Source organism: Pan troglodytes, chromosome X (assembly GCF_028858775.2).
Source record: "Pan troglodytes isolate AG18354 chromosome X, NHGRI_mPanTro3-v2.0_pri, whole genome shotgun sequence".
Classification (NCBI taxonomy): Eukaryota; Metazoa; Chordata; class Mammalia; order Primates; family Hominidae; genus Pan; species Pan troglodytes.
Genome location: NC_072421.2, coordinates 96,237,264 through 96,262,128, shown reverse-complemented (window position 1 = coordinate 96,262,128; position 24,865 = coordinate 96,237,264). Strand labels below are relative to the sequence as shown.

At 34.7% G+C, this 24,865-nt stretch overlaps 1 long non-coding RNA gene across 1 annotated transcript in view; it reads right to left on the bottom strand.

Moving 5' to 3' along the window:
• The window catches only part of LOC134809335 (uncharacterized), a 285,051-nt gene that overhangs the window by 211,231 nt on the left and 48,955 nt on the right, over positions 1–24,865 (bottom strand). The window contains exon 3 of the long non-coding RNA XR_010154793.1: positions 3,407–3,453. This is a non-coding gene — a long non-coding RNA (uncharacterized LOC134809335). The remainder of the gene's footprint in view (positions 1–3,406; positions 3,454–24,865) is intronic.

The following is a 24,865-nucleotide window of genomic DNA, read 5'->3' as shown; positions in this document are numbered from 1 at the left end:
GAACGTTGTTTGGTTGAAAAGAACAGGCTACTATAAGCAGGAATAATATGTTCAAAGTCTGTCTGAGTGACAAGGAAGAGCAAACTGGTTTGTTTAGAGTACAAGACTTAGATTAAAGCATATAAGAACAATAAGAATGGCTAGATTGAGAAATGGCTAAACGATAATGTTTCCCTCACACCACTGATGTGGGAACTAGCATTTATTAATTGGATACTCTATGTGAGGTACTCTCCTAATCATTTTACTTGCATGAAATCATCTAATCATCACACCAACCCTAAGAAGTTGGCACAATCACTAGTTCTAATTTACTGTTGAGGAATATGAAGCACAAAGAAGTTCAGTAACTTACACAAGGTTGCTAGGAATTGAAAGAAGCAGAATTCAAATCTATTAATTGAGATTCAGACTCTATGATCTGTACCAGTATGCTATACTCATTGTAGCCTGGATTTGCTTTATTATGTTACTCCCTTTCTTAAAAAACTAAAGTGGTTTCTTATTATGATTATTAACAAATACACATCGATCTTTCTGATCTTTAGAGACCTCTATCAACTTGCAACTGTTAATCATTAACACCATTTTTCATCAGTCTCCCTAAATGAACCCTCCTCTATTACACATAAACGAATGAGTTCCTACTTAGAATGCCCTCTCTCTGCTGATCCATCTCTCTGAGCTTTAAAATTCAGCTCAATAAATTTAGCCATTGCCTCCAAGAAGCCCCCTCTGACTCTTTACATTGAATATCAATTCTAAATTACTCTTTTTCTCACAAAATATATTATCTCAGTAGACATTAAGTGGATATTGGTGATTATTTTGCCCTTAGTAACCTTACTTGATAAGCAATATTGACTCTATGTATCTTGAACACGTATTTTTTCACTAAGTGAATTATCAGCTACTTGTAATTAATATAATGTATCTGCATGCAATATACATGCATTTCATGTTAACCGTGTAGAATAGGTAGAAATAGGAAAATAGCACTAGTAATACAAGGGCAATTGTTTTCTTTTCTCCTCATTTATCTCCTCAATAAAAATAGATTTATTTAAAAATTCAACTTTTCTCTGATAAAAGCTTAAGTTCAGACTGTTAATATTTTTCCCAATCAGAAAGTAACACCAATGTTGTCAAGGTTAAGGCTCATCTTCTTGTTTGTGAAAATGAAATCACTGGTTCAAAAAACAACAGAATTTAGCTTAGAAATAAGTATAAATTAATTGTGCCTTTTTTAAAAAAGCAAAGGTTTTAATTATACAGGCCCTGCAGAGATTGTTTATTTCATCATTACTGAAAAATGGCAAGTATCCCACATAACAACCTTTCCTTTTGAATATGAAAATGCACTTACACAAATGCAGATATTTGTTTGGCAACTAGACAATGGAGAAGATTCCCATTTGTGCTCAGTGGAATGGAATGAGTTGGTCCTCACTAATTCAGCCAAGATTCTCTCTGCTAATGGCAAAACATGCCTGTCCCTGTAGCTAAACAAACACTGGATTATTCATTTTCCTTTTGGCAAATGCCATCATGGTAATGCTCACGATACTTGTTGTTTATCATGAATGACTGTTGGGGACATCCTTGTTAAAAGAAAAACTGTACAAACCAAGTTAATAAGGATGAATTGAAATGTTGCAGAATTCTGTGTATATGTGTATGTGTTGATGTGTATCCAAGGCTTTATGTGATTTTTGTTTTGTCTGAATATCTCATGTTTCATGTTTCAACGGAATTTTTCTTTTGTGGTCCTCCAAGCTTAGATTAAAGGAGCTAATATAAGTGACCTAGGATATACTCAGCATCCAGATAGTACCTGGCTCTTTTTTGAATTGTTAAAGGTATATAATGAAGGCTACTCATGGTGTCTGCCCTCAAAAAATTTTGTCCTTAAATAGATACACAATCATATATCTGAGTAAATGGTTGTGAATAAAAAGAATATGTAGAACCAGATCAGCGTTCCGCAACCTTTCTGGCACCGGGGACTGGTTTTGTGGAAGACAATTTTTCCATGGAAGCAGGGGGTTGGTTTTGGGATGAAACTGTTCTACCTCAGATCATCAGGTATTAGATTATCATAAGGAGTGTGCAACATAGATCCCTCGCACACGCAGTTCACAAAAGGATTTGAGCTCCTGTGACAATCTAAATCCATCATAGATCTGAGAGGAGGCGGAGCTCAGGGAGTAATGCCCAATCCCCGCTGCTCACCTCCTGCTGTGAGGCCGGGTCCCTAAGGGTCGGTGGCCTGGGGTTGGGGACCCCTGAACTAGATGGACAATGGTAAGAGCGATGATTTTCATCAGAAATTACAGAAAAGTGTTTAAATAGATTTAAAGACATCATTATTATATTCCAATTATCTTAGTTGGTTAAAGCAAGTTGTTAATGAGGACAAAGTATAATGGAATTAGAAATTAAGCCAGAGTCAGAAGACCTGAGTTCTAGTTTTAGTGCACCAATTACGTCACTATTTGACATGAGCAAGGGTATCACTCTTGTTGCCCTCACAAATAAAAGTGTATGCTTGTAAAAATACAGTTCAACCTTGATTAGGAATATGCATAACAGTAGCCAAAAAGAAAAGCAAAAATATGGTTTTGGAAATAAGAGACCACTTGGCCAGAATGTTGAGACAACTCATTTCGCCCTTATTTTTTCTTTCAGAATACAAAATTCAGGCAGAGCATTCTTTAAATGAGGTGACAATTTCATCATCTTTTTTTTTTTTTAGATATTTCATAAAGGATAGCCCATTATTATGTGTGTAACTAGGGCAAATTACATAACCTACCTAAGATTTAAGTTTCTCTCTGTAAAGATAGGGATATTGACTGAATGAAATTATGCCCATAAAACATTTAACATAGTGCTTGCTACATAGTAAGTGCTCAATAAATAAACACTAGAGGCAGTAGAGTATTATGAATAAGTCCACTAGAATCAGAATATCTGTGTTCAAATACTGGGTTTTCCAATTAACTGCTGTGTGACCATTGAACAACTTATTTAACCTTGCTAAATTTAAATTTTCTCTTTTGCAAAATAGGGATGATGGTATCTACCCCATAGCATTATTGTCAACATTAAATGCAATGATACTTATAAAACAAGGCCTGGCATATAAAGTTCAATAAATGTAATTCTTTCATTGAACAAATGCTTATGGAGCATTTACCATAAGTGTGTCACTGTTTTATGTGCTGGGATACAATGGTGAACCAAGACAGAGAACAGTCCTTTCTCTCAACCATCTCATATTCTAATTGGAAAGATATATAATACATAAACAAATAATGTCAGATATAAGTGCCATGAAGAAACTAGATCAGAATAAGGGACTACAGACAGACTGTAGGGGTAGGACACATGCTATTTTACTTACGGTTGTTTGGAAAAGCTTCTCTAAAGATGTGGCACTTGATCAGAGACCTGAAAGACACAAAAAGAGACAGCCATGAAATAATTGTGTTGGGGTGGGAGGGTGGGCAGGGAAGAACATTTCAGGCAGGGAGAACAGGAAGTGTAATGTTCTTAAAAAGGGAAAAATGCTATTAACGTTCTCTAGGAAAGACAAAGACATCATTGTGGCTGAAAAATACAGAGTGAAGGGAAAAAGAGGAGTAGGGCATGAGATCAGATAGGTAGGCAGAGCCAGATCATGTTGGGTTATGTCTAATGCTAGCTATTATCATTGTTATTATTGTTAAGCTCCAGGGGTTTTGATTATTGAAATAATGCTTTATCTCATTTGGTAAATTCTTTTAAGATTCCACAAAGCAGAAACTTATGATAATAATAATGGCTGACTTTATCATTTGGCCTTTTACAAAGTGATTCACACATCTATTATCTCATTTACTCTTTTCAGAATCCGTGTAAGTTAGATAATTATTAGTATCTTTCTTTTGAGGAGACAAGGTCACAGAAGGTAAAGTCCTTGGGCACAGTCAGACAACAAAGGATGTAGAAAGTATAGGGTTCAAAGTATGTCTCTCGATTGTTGCTTTATTTACAGGATGCATCTCTGTCTTGTTGACCAGGTAACAAAAGTGATTGACAGAAGAGGATCTGATTTAGCAGGGAAATAGAGATCAGTTCCACAGTTACAAATAGAACTCAGTATCCTGATTTAATGCTTTTAATATTATCAAGTCCTATACTCAGGGTGCCTACTTGCTACTGAAGAAATAACTATTTGTTCTTAATATTCATGAATTTCATGAATAAAATTTACAAGTGCAAGACAGTGACTTTGAAGAGTCAGTAAAAATGGATAATATTTGGACACTGCTTTTAGCATGATAAAATTCTGTAAAAAATGACTTGCTTGTTCTCACCCTCTAGTGTTTTCCGTTAGTTCAAGGATAAGACTTATGAGGAACAACATCTGAATTTGATTGAACAAATGATAATCTCATTTAGGAAGAATGAGACATTTCAAACACAAAGATGCTGGCAGCTTGGTGCCAATCCATTCTATATATAACATTTATTAAGATGTATCAAATGATGACCAAGTTTACTGTGAAACAGAAGATACAGAATCAAGCTGTTACTTTGTATTCTGCTTTAGATATTCCTGAGGTTGTTCTGGAAGACAAAAAATGTATAATGATACACAGTGAACTGTAAAATAGAGTAAAAATTTTTTAAGCCATATGTATTGTTCAAGACTTTTTTGCTTCCTGACATTCCAGCAGCTAGTTTTGTTATGGTTGCCTCTCTCTGCTCTGTGCTATGAGGTAAGACAGTCTGGTCAGCATTCCTAATCATATTAATGGCCCTACTGATATTTTCCAAAGAGACTTAGTTTACTATTGTGAACTATATCACACTAAGCCAATTAGCCTGTTAACATACCAGTTGATTAGTCTGGTCGATAACATTATTAGGTGTGATGGGAGACACAATGATATGCATACATAGTTTCTGTCCTCCAGAAGTATGCAATCCAGTCAGGGAGTCCAAGCATGCACAAATACAAGTCGACTAATATACAAGAGCTTTACAATATACAACCAGTACGTTTGATGCATAATCTTACAATTTAGGCAATTTTCTGCTTTATAGAAATCCCTATTACACAAAGTCCACATTTTAAAACATTTTAGAAATGACCTATATCTTAAGCAAATAATGCTGGAACAGAAAATAAAATACTGCACTTTCTCACTTGTAAGTGGGAGCTAAACATTGAGTACGCATGGACATAAACATGGAAACAACAGACACCAATTACTAGAGGGGAGAAGGAGGGAAGAAAGTGCGGGTTGAAAAACTACCTATGGGGTACTAGCCTCACTCCCTGGATGCAATATATGCACATAACAAATCTGCACATATACCTCCTGTATCTAAAATAAAAGTTGACTTTAAAAATAACCTATAACAATACAAGTGAATTCTGAAAGTCCTCTATAACATCCTAAACTGGATATGTTATCTGTCTGTTGAATACAAATTAGAGTGTTTGACTTGAGACTTACTTAAAAAGGTAACTATTATATATGAAAATGTATAGAGCTAGAAAATTATTATTGCCTATTCAACACTATAGAAAGGATATTAGGACACATTTTGTTGAATAAAATTAGAAATGATGGTTAGGCATTACTGAAATATTACTATATCCACATACATTTGGAGATAAATACACTTCTATAGTCCCAACTGAGGACCTAACCATCATTTATAGCATTGTTTCTCAAAGCATTGGCTGTGTATCACTTTCATCAAAATTGTCTGTAGTGTTTATTAAACTGCAAAACCCTGAGCTTCAGCTCATATCTACTGAACCTAAATATCTTGAAGCAAATTTCTGGGACTCTATATTTGTAACAAGTTCTCTACCTCCAGGTGTACACCAAAAGATTGGAACCACATTTAAAGCGTAACCACAGTCTTTATAGAGCAATACATGCCATTCTAAAATTACTCACCAATTTTGTATATAGAGCATTAATAATTGAGAGAGGCATGTTCCCTTCCTTTGACAACCAGTAATGTTTTCCCACTGCCCTCTTTTTTTTCTATTTGTTTTTCTTTTACAGTGGCAAAACATATATAACATTAAATTTACCATTTTAATCATTTTTAAGTGTACAATTCAGTGACATTAATTATATTCACAATGTTGTGCAACTATCACCATGATCTATTTCTGAAATTTTTTATCACTCCACACAGAAACTCTATACTCATTAATGAATAACTCCACATACACTTTTCCATCAATCCCTTATAACCTCTAATCTACTTTCTGTTTCAATGAAATTGCCTATCTTGTATATTTTCTATATGGGAAGTCATACAATATTTGTCATTTTGTGTTTGGTTTATTTCACACAGCATAATGTTTTCAATGTTTGTCCATGTTGTAGCATGTATCAGAATTTTATTCCTTTTTATGGCTGAATAATGGTCAATTATACGGTGTCTTAATCAGCTCAGGCTGCCATAAAAATGCCATAGACTGATTTGAAGTGGTATTTCAGTTTGGTTTTTATTTGCATTTTCCTAACGACTAATGATATTGAGCATTTTTTCATGTGCCTATTGACCATTTGTGTATCTTCTTTGGAGAAATGTCTATTCAAGCCCTTTGCCCATTTCTTAATTGGGTTTTTTGTCTTTTTGTTGTTGAGATGTAGGAGTTTCTTATATATTGTGTATATTAAGTCCCTCTCAGATATATAATTTGTTAGTATTTTCTCCCATCCTCTAAGTTGCTGTTCACACTCTTTTTTTTTCTTTTGGGTTAAGCCAACTAGTGTGCCTTTCTTTTATTTTTATTATTATTATTATTATTATTATATTTTAAGTTCTGGGGTACATGTGCAGAACGTGCAGGTTTGTTACACAGGTATACACGTGCCATGTGGTTTCCTGCACCCATCAACACGTCATCTACATTAAGTATTTCTCCGAATGCTATCCCTCCCCTGGCCCCACACCCCCCTGACAGGCCCCGGTGTGTGATGTTCCCCTCCCTGTGTCCCTGTGTTCTCATTGTTCAAATCCCACTTAAGGGCGAGAACATGTGGTGTTTGGTTTTCTGTTCTTGTGTTAGTTTGCTGAGAATGATGGTTTCCAGCTTCATCCACGTCCCTGCAAAGGACATGAACTCATCCTTTTTTGTGGCTGCATAGTATTCCATGGTGTATATGTGCCACATTTTCTTTATCCAGTCTATCACTGATGGGCATTTGGGTTGGTTCCAAGTCTTTGCTATTGTGAACAGTGCTGTTCAGTCTCTTGATAGTGTCCTTTCAGGTACAAAAGTTTTTAATTTTGATGAAGTCAAATGTGTCCATTTTTAATTTTTTAGCCTGCATTTCTGGTGTTGTATTTAAGAAGCCATTATCAAATCCAAGAGCCTACATATTTTCCCCTGTGTTTTCTTCTAAGAGCTTTACAGTTTTAGCTCTTCAATTGACATTTTAGTTAATTTTTGTGTATGATGTAAGGTAAGGGTCCAACTTCATTCTTCTACATGTGTATATTCAGTTCCCCTAGCACCATTTGTTAAATAGACTGTTCTTTCCCTCATTGAATAGTCTTGGCTTCCTTGTAAAAAGTACATTAACCATAGATATATGGGTTTATTTCTGGACTGTCAATTCTATTCTATTGGTATATATGTACACTTTTAAGCCAGTATGACACTACTTTGATTACTGTAGCTTTGTAATAAGCTTTGAAATCAGGAAGTGTGGGTCCTCCAATTTTGTTCTTTTCCAATATTTTTTGACTATGGTGGGTCTCTTCAAATTCCATATGAATTTTAGAATGGGTTTTCTCATTTCTGTAAAAAAAATGCAATTGGGATTTTATTGGGATTGCACTGAATTTGTGGATTGCTTTGGCAGTATAGTCATCTGAGTAGTATTAAATCTTCAAATCCACAAATATAGAATGTCTCTCCATTTATTTAGGTCTTCTTTAATTTCTGTCAGTAATGTTTCATAGGTTTCAGTGTACAAATTTTAAACTTCTTTGAAAGTTTGTTTATATGTATTTTTGATAATATCGTAAATGAAATTATTGCTTTAATTCCCTCTGTACATTATTCATTATTAGTGTGTAGAAATACAATTGATATTTGCATGTTTGCTTTGTATCCTACAATTTTGCTGACTGTTTTAGCTCTAACAGGTTCTTTTGTGAATTCTTATGGGTTTTCTAGATATAAGATTTTGCCATCTGCAAATGCAGATAATTATACCTCTTCCTTTTTATTGGATGCCTTTTCTTTCTTTTTATTGACTAATTACTTCAGCTAGAACTTCCAGTACTATGTTCCAGTACTATGTATCTTGTTCTAGACATGCTAGTTCCTTAAGCTGCATAGTTAGGTTACTTGCTGATTTCAGATATTTCTTTTTTACTGTACAAGTTTACAGCTATAACTTGACATCTAAGCACTCCTTTAGCTGCATCTCATAAATTTTCCTGTATTGTGGGTTTTTTTTTCATTCATTTCAAGGAATTTTCTAACTTTCCTTCTTCTTCTGTGACTTTCATATGCATATGTTGTTTTGCTTGATGCTACAGGTGCATTAGGCTACGTTCACTTTTCTCATTCTTTTTTCTTTCTGCTCCTCAGACTAGATCATTTTAGTTGGCCTGTCTTGAAGTTTGCTGAGTCTTCCTTCTGCCTGCCCAAATCTACTGTTGAACTTCTCTAGCAATTTTTTTCATTTCAGTTATTGTGCTTTTCAGCTCCCAAATTTGTTTGGTTTCCTACTGTAACTTCTATCTCTTCATTGATATTTTCAGTTTGTTCATACATCATCTTGCTATTATTCTTTAGTTCATTTTTATGGTTTCATTTAGCATTGAACATGTTTGAAACTTTTTATTTAATGTCTTTGTCTAGTAAGTCCAATGTGTGTGGTTCCTCAGGGATGGTTTCTGTCTATTTATATTTTTCTTTGAATGGGCCAAAATCAAGCACTAGTCATTCCTGAGGCTTCAGGAGAATTGAGGAGTTTAAGATTTATTGTATGGAGTTGGAAAAACTAATTCATTTTTCATGTTACTGTTAATTCTGGAAAAGAATAATCACTGCCCCTTCCAATGTTGAGGGGGTCTGATATAATGAATTTGTCACAAATGTCTGGTTCATTTCCTTGAGAGATTTTACCAACTCAAAAGCTCAACATTAACTGCTGACATTCAGACAGGTCAGAATTTAGTAGAGAGAGCAGCTAGATCATAATTTGTGTGAAGGAGTCATGCAGTTGAACTTGGGCAGAGCTTCCATCGCTGCCATCGTGGTTGTTCTGTTCATGTGCCCAATGTGCCACCACTCAGGGATGGTCAAGTACAAATGACGACTAATTTTCACTGAATGAGTTAGTCTATCTATCTGGTTGTTCAGTGCCTCTCTGTGGTAGACGTTTTCTTAGGCATTAACACAAAACATGCAGTTTCACACCAGTTTATGCCATTTCCATTGGTCCATTAAAATGTCTGTTGCCCAGAACTCCTTGTCTCTGACCTTCCAATTTTGCTTCTTCCATATCTCTAACCAATCCAATATGTCACTGACCATTGACTATGAGCCCCTACATTCTTAACTCTAGGCAGTTTTCTCTCCATTGACAATAGGCATGGGAGATTTGAGGAGATCTTATCATTGGGGAGATTTCCCTCACTACTGTTCTACAAAGCCACCCCTGAGTGGTGTGATAGCATACCAGCAATCAATTGCTTGCTTCCACCAACATACTGAGTTGTCTCATCTATGAACCAGACTCAGGAAGTACTGGGTTTATGTAGCAGCAATAACACTAGAGCAATATGAAATCAATAGTAAATATAAGGATTGTGGAGTTGTCTGGCTTTTGTTTATTTTCTTGAATACCTTAATAAAAAGAGAATGACAGGCTCAAGTCACCCATTAACAACTCAAAACAAACATGGGATGCATGAGGCCAATGTATTAGTTTTCTAAGGATTCCATAAAATATTACCACAGTCTGAGAATAGAAATCTATTTCCTGACAGTTCTGGAAGTCAGAATTCTGAAATCAAGGTGTCAGAAGCATTGGGTTCTTCTGGAGGCTCTAAGAAAGAAATTATCTCAGAACTCTCTCCTAGTTCCTAGTGGCTGCCAGCAAGTCTTGGCATTCTTAGGCTTGTAAGTGAGTGACTCCAGTCTCTGCCTCCATCTTCATTTGACCTTCCCCCATGTATCTCTGTGTTTTCTCCTATATGTCTAAGTATACTCATAATTGAATTTAGTGGCCACCCTAAATCCTGGATGATCTCATCTTGAGAGCCTTAACCTAATTACATCTGCAGACAACCCATTACCAAAAAAGATCACATTTATAGATACCAAGAATTAGAACTTTGGCAAGCTTTTAGGGCCACTATTCAACCCACCACAGCTACTATGGCAGTATTTAGCAAGATCCTCATCTTCTGCAGTCCTAAGGCAGACTGCTAAAAAACAAATATAGGATTTAATTGTAAGGATAACAGAGATACAAAGAGATAAAATATGCAGCTTGACAGGTCTCATATGCTAAAATCAGGGCCCTATCTGATAAGGATGGCATAAGATTCTGAGACCTATGAGGTAGAATTTTCAGTAAATTCATTTGATAAACGAATGGAGGTAAATCAATAATTTGTGGCAATTAATTCATTATTTCATTTTAAAATATTTTTTCTAATTTTAAGATAATTGTAGATATATAAAGACCTAACATACACAGCATATCAATTATCATATTTAACGAACAATATTTTGAGATATTTGTTTGAGCTGTATTTTTTAAATAATGTTACCTTTCCATTCTTCTCTCTACCCTTACTCAAAGGGAGCCATTATAGTAGTTAACAACAGCCTCTCTGATAAGGTGACAAGTATATGGAAACTTGAAGGAAGAGAGAGAGAATAATAGAGTCATATGTATATCATTCATAAGAACATAAAATATTATTTGTGTTCTTAAACTTTACATACAGCTTTCAATTTGTTTTTGCAAATTTTTTTTTCCTTAATGCTGTGTTCCAGATTTATTCATATTATTAGTTGACATGGTCATTCTGCATAAGTAGGATGAACTCCTTCATCCAAAATTTGGCTCACATATTAAAACCATGGTGATGCTAGCACATATGCACCAAGAGAGTACTAAAAGGTTTATTATACTTTTATAATGAGACTTTCTGAGGAGAGCAGTGAAAGCTCCCAACCTGAACTGAAAACTATTTCAGAGAGCTGAGAAAGAAGACTCTCTTGGCTTTTATTGTGATTAGGGGCTGTGGCTGCAATGAGGTTTCTGTTCATGGGCCAAGGTTTGCATGCTTTAAACTTCCTGCCAGTACTAAAGGTGGAGCCCCAGGGCTTTCTTATCAGCTTGGCCAGGAGTGGGCATGAGGGAAAGAGAGAGTGGTGGGTCTTGAAAACTGTCAGCAGTCAAACAAAAAAAATGAAGTCAGGTAGTATATCACAATAATTGAATATCTAGTATATTATTTTAATCACCTTGTAATATTTGTTTATCCATTTATTTATTGATGGGCATATATGTTGTTTCCAAATTGAACATATTACAAAATTATCTCCTTGTGAATACTTTCAAGATTTTTACCTAGGTCCATGCTACTCAAAATGTGGTCTTTAGATCAGTGCTAATCCATTAACTGATAGTTACATGTCTGTAACGAGATAAGGAGCTGGTCCCAGAATGCAAATCAACATGCTAACTAAATTTACTATATAATTCAGTTGATAATTATTTTCATAATAAGAATTTCTCAATAAAGAAAGCACTGAACTAATTTACACTTTGACACAGGCTCCTTATCTCATGGAAGACAGATAAAAAATAGTCCTCAGACCAGTGACCCTGAGTAGCTTTTGTTCTGATTAAAAGTGGAATTTCTGAGTCCTAGGATGAGTGCATCTTCAACTTCACTAGCTATTGCTTAATTGGCCTGTAAAATATTTGTTTTGTTGTTGTTGTTGAGGAATGACATTTTATTTTTTAATTTCTGTGGGTAGATAGCAGATGTATACAATTATGAGGTATGAGATGCTTTGATACAGGCATGGAATGAGTAATAATCACATCATGAAGAATGGGGTACCCATCCCCTCAAGTATTTATGCTTTTTGTTAAAAACAATCCAATTATATTCTTTTAGCTATTTGTAAATGTACAATTAAGTTTTTTAACTCTAGTCACCCTGTTATACTATTAAATATTAGGTTTAATTCATTGTTTCTATTGTTTGTACCCATTAACCATCCCCAACTCATGCCCAATTCCCACTACCCTTCTCAGGCTCTAGTAATCATCCTTCTACTCTCTGTGTTCATGAATCCAATTTTGATTTTTGGTATCTAAAGATGCCACAAATAAGTAAGAACATGTGATGGTTGTCTTTCTGTGCTTAGCTCATTTCACTTAACATAATGACCTTCAACAACCCATGTTGTTGCAACAACCCATGTTGTTGCAAGTGACTGAATTTTATTCTTTTTTATGGCTGAGTAGTACTCCATTATGTATAAGTACCACATTTTCTTTATCCATTAATCTGTTGATGGACACTTAGGTTGATTCCAAATCTTGGTGATTGTGAACAGAGCTGCAACAAACATGAGAATGCAAATATATCTTTGACATATTGACTTCCTTACTTTTAGTTTTATACCCAGCAGTGGAATTGCTGGATCATATGGTAACTCAATTGTTAGTTTTTTTAGAAATCTCCAAACTATTATCCATAGTGGTTATACTAATTTACATTCCCACCAACAGTGAACAGTGTTGCCTTTTCTCCATATCCGTGAAAGCATTTCCTATTGCCTGTCTTTTGGATATAAACCATTTTAACTGGGGTGAGATGATAGCTCATTGTAGTTTTGATTTGCATTTCTCTGATGATCAGTAATGTTGAGCAACTTTTCATATGTCTGTTTGCCACTTGTATGTCTTCTTTTGACAAATGTCTATTCAAATCTTTGGCCCTTTTAAAAATAGAGTTATTAGCTTTTTTCATGTTGAGTTGTTTGATCTTCTTATATATTCTGGTTATGAATCCCTGGTCAGATGGGTGGTTTGCAAATATTTCCTCCCAGTCTATGGGGTTTTCTCTTTGCTAACTGTATCCTTTGTTGTGCAGAAGCTTTTTAACTTAATGTGATGCCATTTTCCATTTTTGCTTTGGTTGCCTGTGCTTGTGGGGTATTACTCAAGAAATCTTTGCACAGACAAATGTCTGGACAGTTTCCTCAATGTTTTCTTGTGGTAGTTTTACAGTTTGAAGTCCTGGACCATCATTTTTCTCTGTATGTTAATTCTTTGGTATTTGTTCTTTAATCCATTTTGATTTAATTTTTATATGGCAAAAGATAGTGGTCTAGTTTCACTCTGCCTATGGATATCCAGTTTTTCTGTCACCACTTATAGAAGAGACTGTCTTTCCCCCAGTGTATGTTCTTAGCAACTTTATTGAAAATGAGTTTGCTGTGAGTGTGTGAATTTGTTTCTGGGTTCTCTACTCTGTTTCATTGGTCTGTGTGTCTGCTTTTATGCTGGTACCATGCTGTTTTGATTACTACAGCTCAGTAGCATAATTTGAAGTCAGGTAATGTGATTCCCCTGAGTTTCGCACTTTTTGCTCAAGATAGCTTTGGCTATACTAGGTCTTTTGTGGTTTTTATAAATTTTAGGATAATTTTTTTCTACTTCTGTGAAGAATGTCATTGGTATTTTGATACAGATTGCATTGAATCTGTAGATTGCTTTGGGTAGTATGGACATTTGAACAACACTCTTCCAATCCATGAACATGGAATAACTTTCCATTTGTGGTGTCCTCCTCAATTTCGTTCATCAGTGTTTTATAGTTTCCATTATAGAGATTTTACTCCTCTCTGGCTAAGTTAATTCCTAGGTATTTAATTTTATTTGTGGCTACTGTAAATGAAATTACTTTTTAAATTTCTTTCTCACATTGTCCATTGTGGGCCTATAGATATGCTACTGATTTTTCTGTGTTAATTTTGTATCCTGCAACTTTAATGAATTTATTGATTCTAATAGTGTTCTTATGGCATCTTTAGATTTTTCCACATATTAGATAGGATAATTTGACTTCTTCCTTTCCAATTTGGATGCCCTTTGTTTCTTTCTCTAGTTTGATCACTTTAGGTAGGATTTCCAGTACTGTGTTGAATAACAATGGTGCAAGTGGGCATTCTTGTCATGTTCCAGATCTTGGAAAAAAAGCCTTTCAGTTTTTCCCCATTCAGTATGAAACTTGCTGTGGGTCTGTCATACATGGTTTTTATTATGTTGAGGTATGTTCCCTTCATGGGCACTTCTTTTAGGGTTTTTTAAATCAGGAACAGATGTTGAATTTCATCAAATTCTTTTTCAGCATCAATTGAAGTGATCATATTGATTTTGTAATTTATTCTGTTGATTTGATGTATCACATTAATTGATATGCATATTCTGAACCATCCTTGCCTCTCTGGAATAAATCCCACTTGGTCTTGATGAATGAGCTTTATAATATATTAATAAATTTGGTTTGCTAATATTTTATTGAGAATTTTTGCATAAGTATTCATCAGAGATATTGGCATATAGTTTGTCTGTTTGTTTTTGATGTGTCTTTGTCTGGTTTTGTTATCAGGATAATATTGGCCTTGTAGAGTGAGTTTGGAAGTCCTTCCTCCTACTCTATTTTTCAAAATGGTTTGAGTAGGATTGTATTAGTTCTTAACATGTTTGCTAGAATTCAGCACTGAAGCCATTGGTTCCCAGCCTTTCCTTTACTGGAAGAATTTTTATTATGACTTTGATCACATTACTTATAATTGGTCTGTTCAGGTTTTGGATTTATCCCTGGTTCAATATGGGTAGGTTGTATATTTCTAAGAAATTTGCCCATTTCTTCTAAATTTTCCAATGTATTTCCATATAATTGCTCATAGTAGCCCTGAATGACCCTTTGAATTTCTGCAGTATCAGTTGTAATGTCTCCTTTTTCATCTCTGATTTTATTTATATGTATCTTCTCTCTTGTCTTCTTAGATAATCTGGCTACAGCTTTGTCAATTATGTTTAGCATTTCAAATACCAACTTTTTGTTTCATTGGTCTTTCATATTTTTTATTTCTATTTTATATATTTCTGCTCTGATACTTATTATATATCTTCTACTAATTTGGGGATTGGTTAGCTCTTGCTTTTCTCATTTTTTTAAGATATATTCTTAGGGACAGTCAAAAACCATAGAAATCCATCCAGTGTTCTATCGTATTGTGGCTGAGCTGGCACTCAAGCCACAAGATGCAGTTTTTGTCACTCTTCTCTCCTCTTTCCAAAGACAGAGGAGCTTCACCCCATGGCCACAATCACCTCAGGCCCACTGGGAGTAATGCCAGACTACTGCCAATGTTCCCTTAAGGACCAAGGGCTCTTTGGTCAGCTTATGGTGAGTGTCTCCTAGCCTGGGACCCATCCTTCAGGGCAGCGGGCTCCCCTATAGCCCAGGGCAGGTCCAGAAATGCTGTCCAAGAGCCAGTCCTGGAAATGGTGACCCCAAGATCCCACTTGGTGCTCTACCTTACTGTAGCCAAGTGGGTACATAAGATTCAAGACAAATTTCCCTTTGCTTTTTCCTCTGCTTTTCTCACATAGAAGGAAGGACTCTCATGCTGTAGCCGTCACAGCTGGGAATGTGTTGAGTCTTGCCGGTGGCCAGCAAGTCTTAGCATCTAACCCAAGGTTCCTGTCATAGTACCTGGGTATTGCTGCTGGTTATTCAGGGTCCAAGAGCTCTTTAGTTAGCAGGTGATGAATGCTGCCAGGACTAGTTCCTTCCTTTCTAGGCAATCAGTTCTCTTCTGGCCCAAAGTGTGTCTAGAAATGTTTGATAGCTAGAGCCTAAAAAGGGGCTTCATGACTCTGACTAGTGTCCTATTCTTCTGTGGCTGAGCTGATTTCTAAGATGCAAGACTAAGTCCACAACTCTTCCATCTCTTACTCTAAAGCAGAAGGAAAGAGTTTCTTTTGAAGACAAGAGCTGTGCAGACTGGGGTTAAGGAATGGGTGATGCCAGCACTTCCTTAGCTGCCCTGGCTGGTGTCTACATTGGTTGCATGCCCAACCCAGTTCACTCTCTCTGGGCCCGGTTCGGCCCTAGGACTCACCTAGGTTTTACAGTCCTTGTGGCCTAGATTGCCTTTCAAGTTTATTTGGGGTCCTGGAATGCTTTAGCCCACTGTGACAAGGCTTGCAGGAACTCAAGTTCCAACCACTGGAATTGATGACTCCCCTCTGGCTATGGCTGGTTTAAATGCTTCCTCCATGGGTAGGTATCAGCTGAGTTTGGTCCATTCTTTGCTTTCTGGTATAACAAGGGCAAGACTGAATTCAATGCCTCAAAATTGCTGGCTCTCCATCTCCCCAGGGCACAGAAATGCTTTCTGAATCATGTCACCACTGCCGGTGAATAGGAAAGGCATTGGCAATTTAAGATTGTTTTTCCTACCCCTTCAGTGCCTCTTTCAGTGATATGAGAGTTATTTACCGACTACCTACACAACAAAAGTACCTTCATAAGGACCAAAAATCAGGTGCTTTTGTTGTGTAGGTGGTTGTTAAGTTGGTGTCCTTGTCTGGGGGGGACAACTGGTGGAGCCTTCTAGTCTACCGTTTTGCTCTACCTCTCAAGGCTGTGAGTGTGTTAATATACACTCACACCAATGATGTGTGTGTTTCCTCACATCTTCACCATCACTTGATATTATTGAGTTAATTCTTTTTCAAACATTATGAGAAGTAACATCTATTTGTTTTAGTTGTTCATCATGTCTTTTCACATATACAAATTTATGATTTTACTATAATCACCTGTGTCCATCTTTTTCTTTATAATTTGTAACTTTGTGTATTTTTAAGAGATGATTTGTTATCCTGAGATTACAAAGGTATCCACTTAAATTTTCTTCTAAATATTTTAAGCTTTCTTTTTCACATTTAGTCCGTTAATGACAAAATGAAAATTATTTTTCATGTGTAATATGAAATAGGGATGAAGGTCATCTCTTTTCATATAAATCACAAACTTTCCCAATAAATACCATTTATTGAATAGCTGAATCTCTCACCACTGTATAGTAGTTTCACATCTATCATATGATAACTTACCATAACTCTGTGGGTCTGTTTTGAGGCCATTTAGTATGTGTCAGTCTCCATTTGTCCATGCCTAAATCAAGATCACACTATTTTAATTACTATAGCTTTATATTAATTATTGACATTTGGTAAGAAAAGTTCTACCTAATTATTTTTCTTTTTATATTTTACTTGGCTGAGTTTTTGGCCATTTATTCATTGCTGAAAATTGAATGTGTTTTGCAAAGTCTGTGTGTTGGCAATTTAATCCCCAATGCAAATGTGTTGAGAGGTGAGACCTTTAAGAGGTGATTAGGTCATAAGGGCTCTGCTCTCATAAATGGATTAAGGCCATTATCATGAGAATGGGTTATTGTCTCTGGATTAGGTTTCTGATAAAAAAAGATGAGTTCGGCCTCATTTTTCTCTCTCTGCTCCTCTTGTTCTTTTTCACTCTCTTGCCTTCCATCACGGAATGAGGGTGCAAGAAGGCCCTCACCAGATGCAGGCCCCTCAACTTTGTACTTCCCAGCCTCCAAAACTCTAAGAATTTTTTTTTTCATTATCAATTGCCTAGCCTGGGGTATTCTGTTAAAGAAGCACAAAATGGACTAAGATACTTATATATAAGAATTTTCAAATAAGCTCAGCAAGTTGTGCAAAAAACCCCACAGCCCAACAACACTATGGGTTTTCTAATTATATAGAGAGTTATATTGAGTTTATCAATTTTAGAAAAGCAAGCCTCTTCTCATTCATGAATCTAATCTATCTATTTTAAGTCTTATTTTATGTACTTAGGTTGTATAATTTCTCCTTAAATACATTATACTTCTGTTTGAAGAAGGTCTAGGTATACCTCACAAGGAATGCTCTCCCCTCCTACTACCAGAGCCAAGAGGCATTCTCTCTCATTTATTTATCATGAGAACCTAGTGGGGTTCCTGGAAGTCAAACCCCAAAATGTGCAAGAAATTTCTCACTCTTATGCTAATCCAAATGCAGCTTCCAGCAATTCATCAAAATTACTATGTAGGTGATTCTACTAGTTTATGACTCCAGTGGCTTCTGATCTAGGCAAAGAGATCTTGGCTCTAATTCTCCAAATTTACTTGTCTCTCCAAATTTAGGGGTTGCAGATTGCCATGTGACCTCAGTTCTATGACATCTGCAAGAAAAGTACTTGCCTAGCTTTCCCTTAGTGTAAAGATATGAGTGATAGCTTACAAGTTCTTTACATGTTGAAGTTGAAACCGACAGACATCCTTGGGATGGATTTTATGCATTATTTAATATTTTGTAAGTCTAAGCTACAAAATATGTTTCTAAACATTGAAAAGTAGGTTCAAACCCAATAGCAAGTCTCTTCCTAGAAGAAGAAATACTATTCCTATTTCAAACACCAAATAAAATATAAAATATTTTTCCATTCACAGCTCTGAAAATCATAAGAATTCTACTATTTTACAATTATAGGAAATGTAGGCAAAATTATCTGTTTCCTAGGCTTCCACTGTAGTGGATCACAATGTCAAAATTTATTTTACACATTGTTGAATTTGCTTCCAAATATTTTATTGTTTATGATTCTTTTATCCGTATGAGATTATCCTAAGTTTTTCTTTATTGCATGAATAATATCCAGATTTTAGGTTAACACAATACCACATAAAATTATTTGAGGACCTTTGATTTTTTTGTACTCTTAAGATTTTGTATTAGTGAGAGCTAATCTATGTTTTAAACATTTGGTAGAATTTACCTGTAAAACTATCCGACCTGGTTGTTATCTACTCTGGTATCTTTGGTTTGGGGTTTTTCTTTTTTTGGTAAATATTATTTTGTTTTTGTTTTGTAAAAACAAATAAAAACAGAAAAATAAATTTGATTTACTTAATGTATATAAGTCTATTCAGATTTTCTGCTTTGTAAATTGGATTTGATAGAAATTATTTTCATATTTATTTGATAAATTTACTTATAACTCATCCTTATAATTTTGTCAATGTCTAATTAATGTTATGTCATCTTTCATTCTTAATATTTTTTACTTGTAACTTTACATTTTTCTCCAATTCAGTCTAGCCAGAGATATGACTATTAGTCTTTACATAGAACCAGCTTTTGGTTATGCTGATCCTCTAATTTTTTCTATTACTTTAATTTTTGCCTTACTTGGTATCATCTTTCATGTTTGATATTTTGATTTTCTTTTTCCAGCCATTTTCATTATAAACTGAACTTATTAATTCTCAATCTTTCTTCTTTTCCAATAAGTACATTTAGAGCTCTACAGTTTGATGTATATATTTTTTGCCTGTATCCCACATAGGTTTTCCTTGTATAATGTTTTGTATTGTCATTATAATTTATATCTTCACCAATGAATTACTTAGAATTATTAGATATTTAGAACACATGTCTGTTCTAAAGTTTCCAGGTCCACGGCGGTTGCCATATCTTTGTTATTGACTTACAATTTTATTGTGTATTGGTTGGAGAAGATAGTTTATATGTTAATTCTTTGGTATTTGTTCAAAATTCCATTGTAGTCTGGTATGTGTTCTATTTTTATAAATGTTTTATATTTGCTTGAAAAAAGTATAACGTTTTTCATTGTTGAGTGAGAATTCTATAAATATAATTTCTTTCAAGCCTATTGTGGTTGATGCTCAAAATTTTATATATTTAGTAACAGTTTCCTCAAGTCTATCAATTATTAAGAAAATGTTTTAAAATCTCCCCTAGATTATAGCATTTTCATTTTGATGCTATGTTTTTAGGTAGAAAATGATTCAGAACTGATTATATATTCCTGATTTTTTTCTTTTATCACCATGTAATTATATAATTTATCACCAAGAAGGCATATTTTCTTGAACTCTATTACGTTGGATATTCATATTACTACATCAGTTTTATTTGGATATTCATTAATATCTGGAAATGAAATATCCAGAAAAAAGCTGATGTAGCAATTTAATACCAATGTATTTTTCTACCTTTTTACATTCATCCTTTCTGTGCCATATATTTTAGCATGTCTCTTACAAATAGATAAAACTAAATTTTTAATTCAATCCAAGCATTTATTTACCAAATGACTTTAATCTTTTAAATTTTACTAATTTTTAAATGTATTTAGATTATGCTTTTGTTTTATTTATACTTTGTAATCCCTTCCTACATTCTATTTTGCTCATTGGATTTTATTTGTCACTTGCCGTATTCCTTCTGTACTTGTGTGAAGGTCATTAATTTTTCTAGTGGGTACACTACATGTTTCATATGTATACCTGACTTAACATATTATAAAATTAATGAATATCTCCACTATACTCATAAAACAAGGACTTTCAAGTGCTTTTATACTATTTATCCTTTACCAGTTCTATTTTATTATTGCCTTGTGTTTTATTTCCAACTTGGTTTAAGCTCCAGACTATTACTTGTGTTGTTTTCTTTGCTTAGCAAATGCTTATTAAGATTTGTTTATATTTCTACCAATTTTAATGATCATTATTGCCTCTTGCATTCCATTTCCTCTTTCCTAGTTCAGGTTAATTATACAAGAGATTTTTTCTTTAGTCGTTCTTTCAATTAGGACTTGGATATAGTATAGTAGATAATTCTTTTTCTAACTATAGCTTAAATTTGTTAGTTCTGAAAATTCTATTATCTGAAGTTTAAGGGTTGCTAATCTTTTGTTTATTGTATCTTCTGTTTCTTCCTTATGGAGGATCATATCCCTTTGTAGTATTTCATTACTTATTGTGATCTCATCTTTATCAGTGACTTTTTTATTGAAATCACATTTACCCTTGGTTTTGTGTTACTATAAAGTGGTTTTAGCCAGGCATAGTGGCATGCACCTATAATCCTAAGTACTCAGAAGGTTGAAGAGAAGGGATCACTTGAGCCTAGGAGTTTGAGATCAGCCTGGGTAACATAATGAGACCATATCTCTAAAAAAGAATAAAAAGAAAAGAAAAGTAGTTTTGCATTTCATTCTACAGATATCTCAGGATTTTGGTAGTCTGGTATGATACTACGTTATTTTCTCAGAGAATTCCTGTGACATACAGGTAGTATGAGTTTACTCTCCAAACCTGAGGGTACCATGGGTCTATAGCTTTCATATTAGTATGAGAGTATATTAGTTCGCTAGGGTTGCTGTGGCAAAGTACCACAAACTGGTACCACAAACTGGTTTATCCCTATCTCCTCATTCATTGAAAAAAGACTTGTGTTCTTTTCTAACTTCCAATAACCTCTCTCTGTACTCTAAAGATGCTAACAGTGGAAAATTCTTAATCACAAAACATGACAATGTTCTTTAGGCCACAGAGTCTGAGACTGCAGCCCTTGCCATATCAGCTAGTATGACCAGCTTCTGTCATCTAGTTATTTGTCTTGATTGCCTCCTTTTTTCTATCTGAGAGGATAATTTCACTTTTTTCCCCTCTGACTTAAACCAGTCTTTTAATATCACCCAGTGATTTGGATTCATGAGTATCTAACTACCTTTACCCTGCCAATGCTTTAGGCCCAGCCATCTGCACAATGGGTCTAAGAAACATTTCAGTGAAGCATCATGATAGGCCAACTTTGGAACTAAAAAAGTCTATTTGGATGTAAATTAGGAATTTGAGTCGACAGACATACTCTAGATTTTCTGGCTTAGTGTCTCAGTATCTATTTTAGTTGAAACAATTCTGATTAAATCAGATGTTCTTTTCCTTTGTAATTTTCATTATAGAGTTAAATGTCTTTTATAGTGAAGCAGAATGTTTCAAAGTATTTTAGAGAGTACAGATTTCTATTCCAGCGAGGCTCTTCTTAAAAATTACTCTATGAAGTCTTAATTTCTCCTTGACCTGGAAATAAGTAAAATTTGTTTCTATAGATATAGCAGAAAATAATTTCAATTCATATTGAAATATTATTATTTGCATCCTAAAATTTACCATAAGAGTTTGTTCTAATTCTCATATTCTTACAAGAAGTTAAGAAAAGTCAGTTTACAAGAATAACAAACTGTTTTACCTCCAGCTAGAACTTCTTGAAATAAACAAAAAGAAAAAGAAAGAAAAAGGAAAGAAAGAAAAACAAAGAAAAGAAAGAAAGAAGAAAGAGAGAAAGAAAGAGAAAAAGAAAGAAAGAATGAAAGAAAGAAAGAAAGAAAGAAAGAAAGAAAGAAAGAAAGAAAGAAAGAAAGAGAAAAATGGTGTGTGTCTGTGGTCCCACCTGCTTGGAAGGCTGAGATGGGAGGATCGCACGAGCCTGTAGGACAGACGTTGCAGTGAGCCAAGATCACACCACAGCACTCCAGCCTGGGTGACAGAGCAAGACCTTGTCTCAAAAAGAAAAAGAAAAAGAAAAAAGGAAGGAAAGAAGGAAGGAAAGGGAAGGGGAGGGGAGGGGAGGGGAGGGAAGGGAAGGGAAGGGAAGGGAGAAGGAGGGAAAGAGGGAAGGAGGGAGGGAGGGAGGGAAGGAAAGAAGGGAGGGAGGGAAGGAGGGAGGGAAGGAAGGAAGAAAGAAAGAAGGAAAGAAGAAAAAGAAAGAAAAAAGAAGAACGAAAGAAAAAGAAAAAGAAGAAAGAAAGAAAGAGAAAGAAGCCATATTTCATAAGGAAGTTATTAATGCTCATTATTAAGTTATATCCAATTGTAGAGAAATACCACACTTAGTTTGTATATTATTTTTGTAAAAACATACATATTTTTTCCAAGTTAAAAATATATGTGAGGCTTCTAACTACCTACTAATTTCAATTACTAGGGCATTCTTCTAGGAGTTTTGAAACGGTACAGTACAATCCTGATATTTGAATACTCCATTCAACTAGTAAGATGCTGCCTGGTTAATAGTATCAGAAGCACCTATATCATAGCTCTTAACATCACTTTATTTTTTGTGTTTAATCCCTATGCTGTACGTATTATCTTTTTCTGTTTCAGGCATATGGTAAAACAAACAAATCTAGGGTTAATAATGCCCTTATTTATTGGGGAGGTTTTCCGGTAATTCATTTTATCTGGATATAATTTTTAATAGTGCTCCTCTCACTCTCAAAAGTGTTTTTGTTTAGAGAATGAATTATATGCTCACTCTAAAAATAGAAGAATCTTGGATAGACCTGTATAACATAAAATTATCTATGGTGCCTAATTTACCTTCTTCTCTCTCCAGGCACTTTAAGGTCCCAGTAATTGAAATATCTAGTTGTCAATTATTACTGCTTTTTTTCTGTCTCACTTAGTATTAATTAAAGTGAAATCAGATTACAATACTTAAATATTTCTTCCAAGCTTTCATCTTGACTTATGTGATGTTAAATGGAGAAGGAGCATTATGACCAATAAGAGAGTAGTTTCTAAATGGTTGCTCCATTTATTGAATGTCTCAAGGAGAAACAAGCTACTTGGAAAGATTTCAATACAGTGTTTTTCTCAGAACTTTTCCTATCAAGTGGATATAAATGTTATTCATATGACTTGTGTAAGTCATGTTCTTTTGATGAGGAAAAAAATGACAGTCATGAAATTGTAAAAAGAAAAAATAGTTAATGACATGCATATATTAACTAATCTAAAGAAAGACCCTTTTTCGTATCTTTCATAACGCATTGCTTGGCATCTCCTAGGGCTTGGGGCCAGGTAGAAACCAAGACTGTGTTAAGTTAGTGTCAACCATCCATAATTGGAAGCTATCAGAGAGACATTTGCAGAATTTAAGGGTAATTTAGCAGGTGAACAAGACACTGAGTAGCTCTTGAGGCAGTCCCTCAAGCTATAATACAGAAACAGAATGGGAGATCTGAAACTGCAAATGCTGTAGGGTTTGAGAAATACAATGTGGGGTCCAGGTAGCTTGGCCAATTCTGCAGACCTCTATCCGTGCATAAGTTACTTTTCCTGGGCCTCTTTTGCGGACATGGTGGCTTTACCCTAACACCTCTTAAATAAATGTGCCACCTGGAATCATACCAGATACCATCTAAGAGTATCCTTTCTACTCTTAATAAAATGTTAAAAGTTACTGGAATCACTTCATACGAGGTATTATTTTTCTCCTTAAAATTTTAGAGATTGCCTTTTTTTTTGCAAGCCAACTGTTTTTGGGACAATTTGGATCTCTGTTTTGATTTGAGTGAATTTTCAGTCTTGTTCTCCATAACAGAAAGCCAATTTACATGGAAGGTATCCCCAAAAGCAGTTTATGTGTTAGAAATAATTTTAAAAGTCAATGTTTCCACATTTTTAAATAAAATAATTTGTATTGCTTTAGCTTCTCTTTTAACATTAGTATTCATGTCCATTTCCGAAAAGTGCTTAATTTCTAAAATCTGTGTGCTTATTCCTGATATTTAATTATTTTGTATCCTTCTTGCTTTAATTTCAGGAAAAGTGTGAATTTGAGCTGTAAAATATAGTGTCAATGTTTATAAGAAAAAAACAGTGACCTACCTGAGGCTACACACAATAATCCTAGGTCCGCCAAATGTCACTGACAGGAGGCAGGCTCACCTACAACTTTTGCCTCTCATTATTATGGAAGTAAGGAGCCAAAAAATCAGAAATATAAGGGAAGGTACAGTCAACAATTTTGCTTTTGTTTAGCATGTTTATTTTTAAAAGGATCAACCAAAACAAATACGCATAACCTCTGAGAAATGA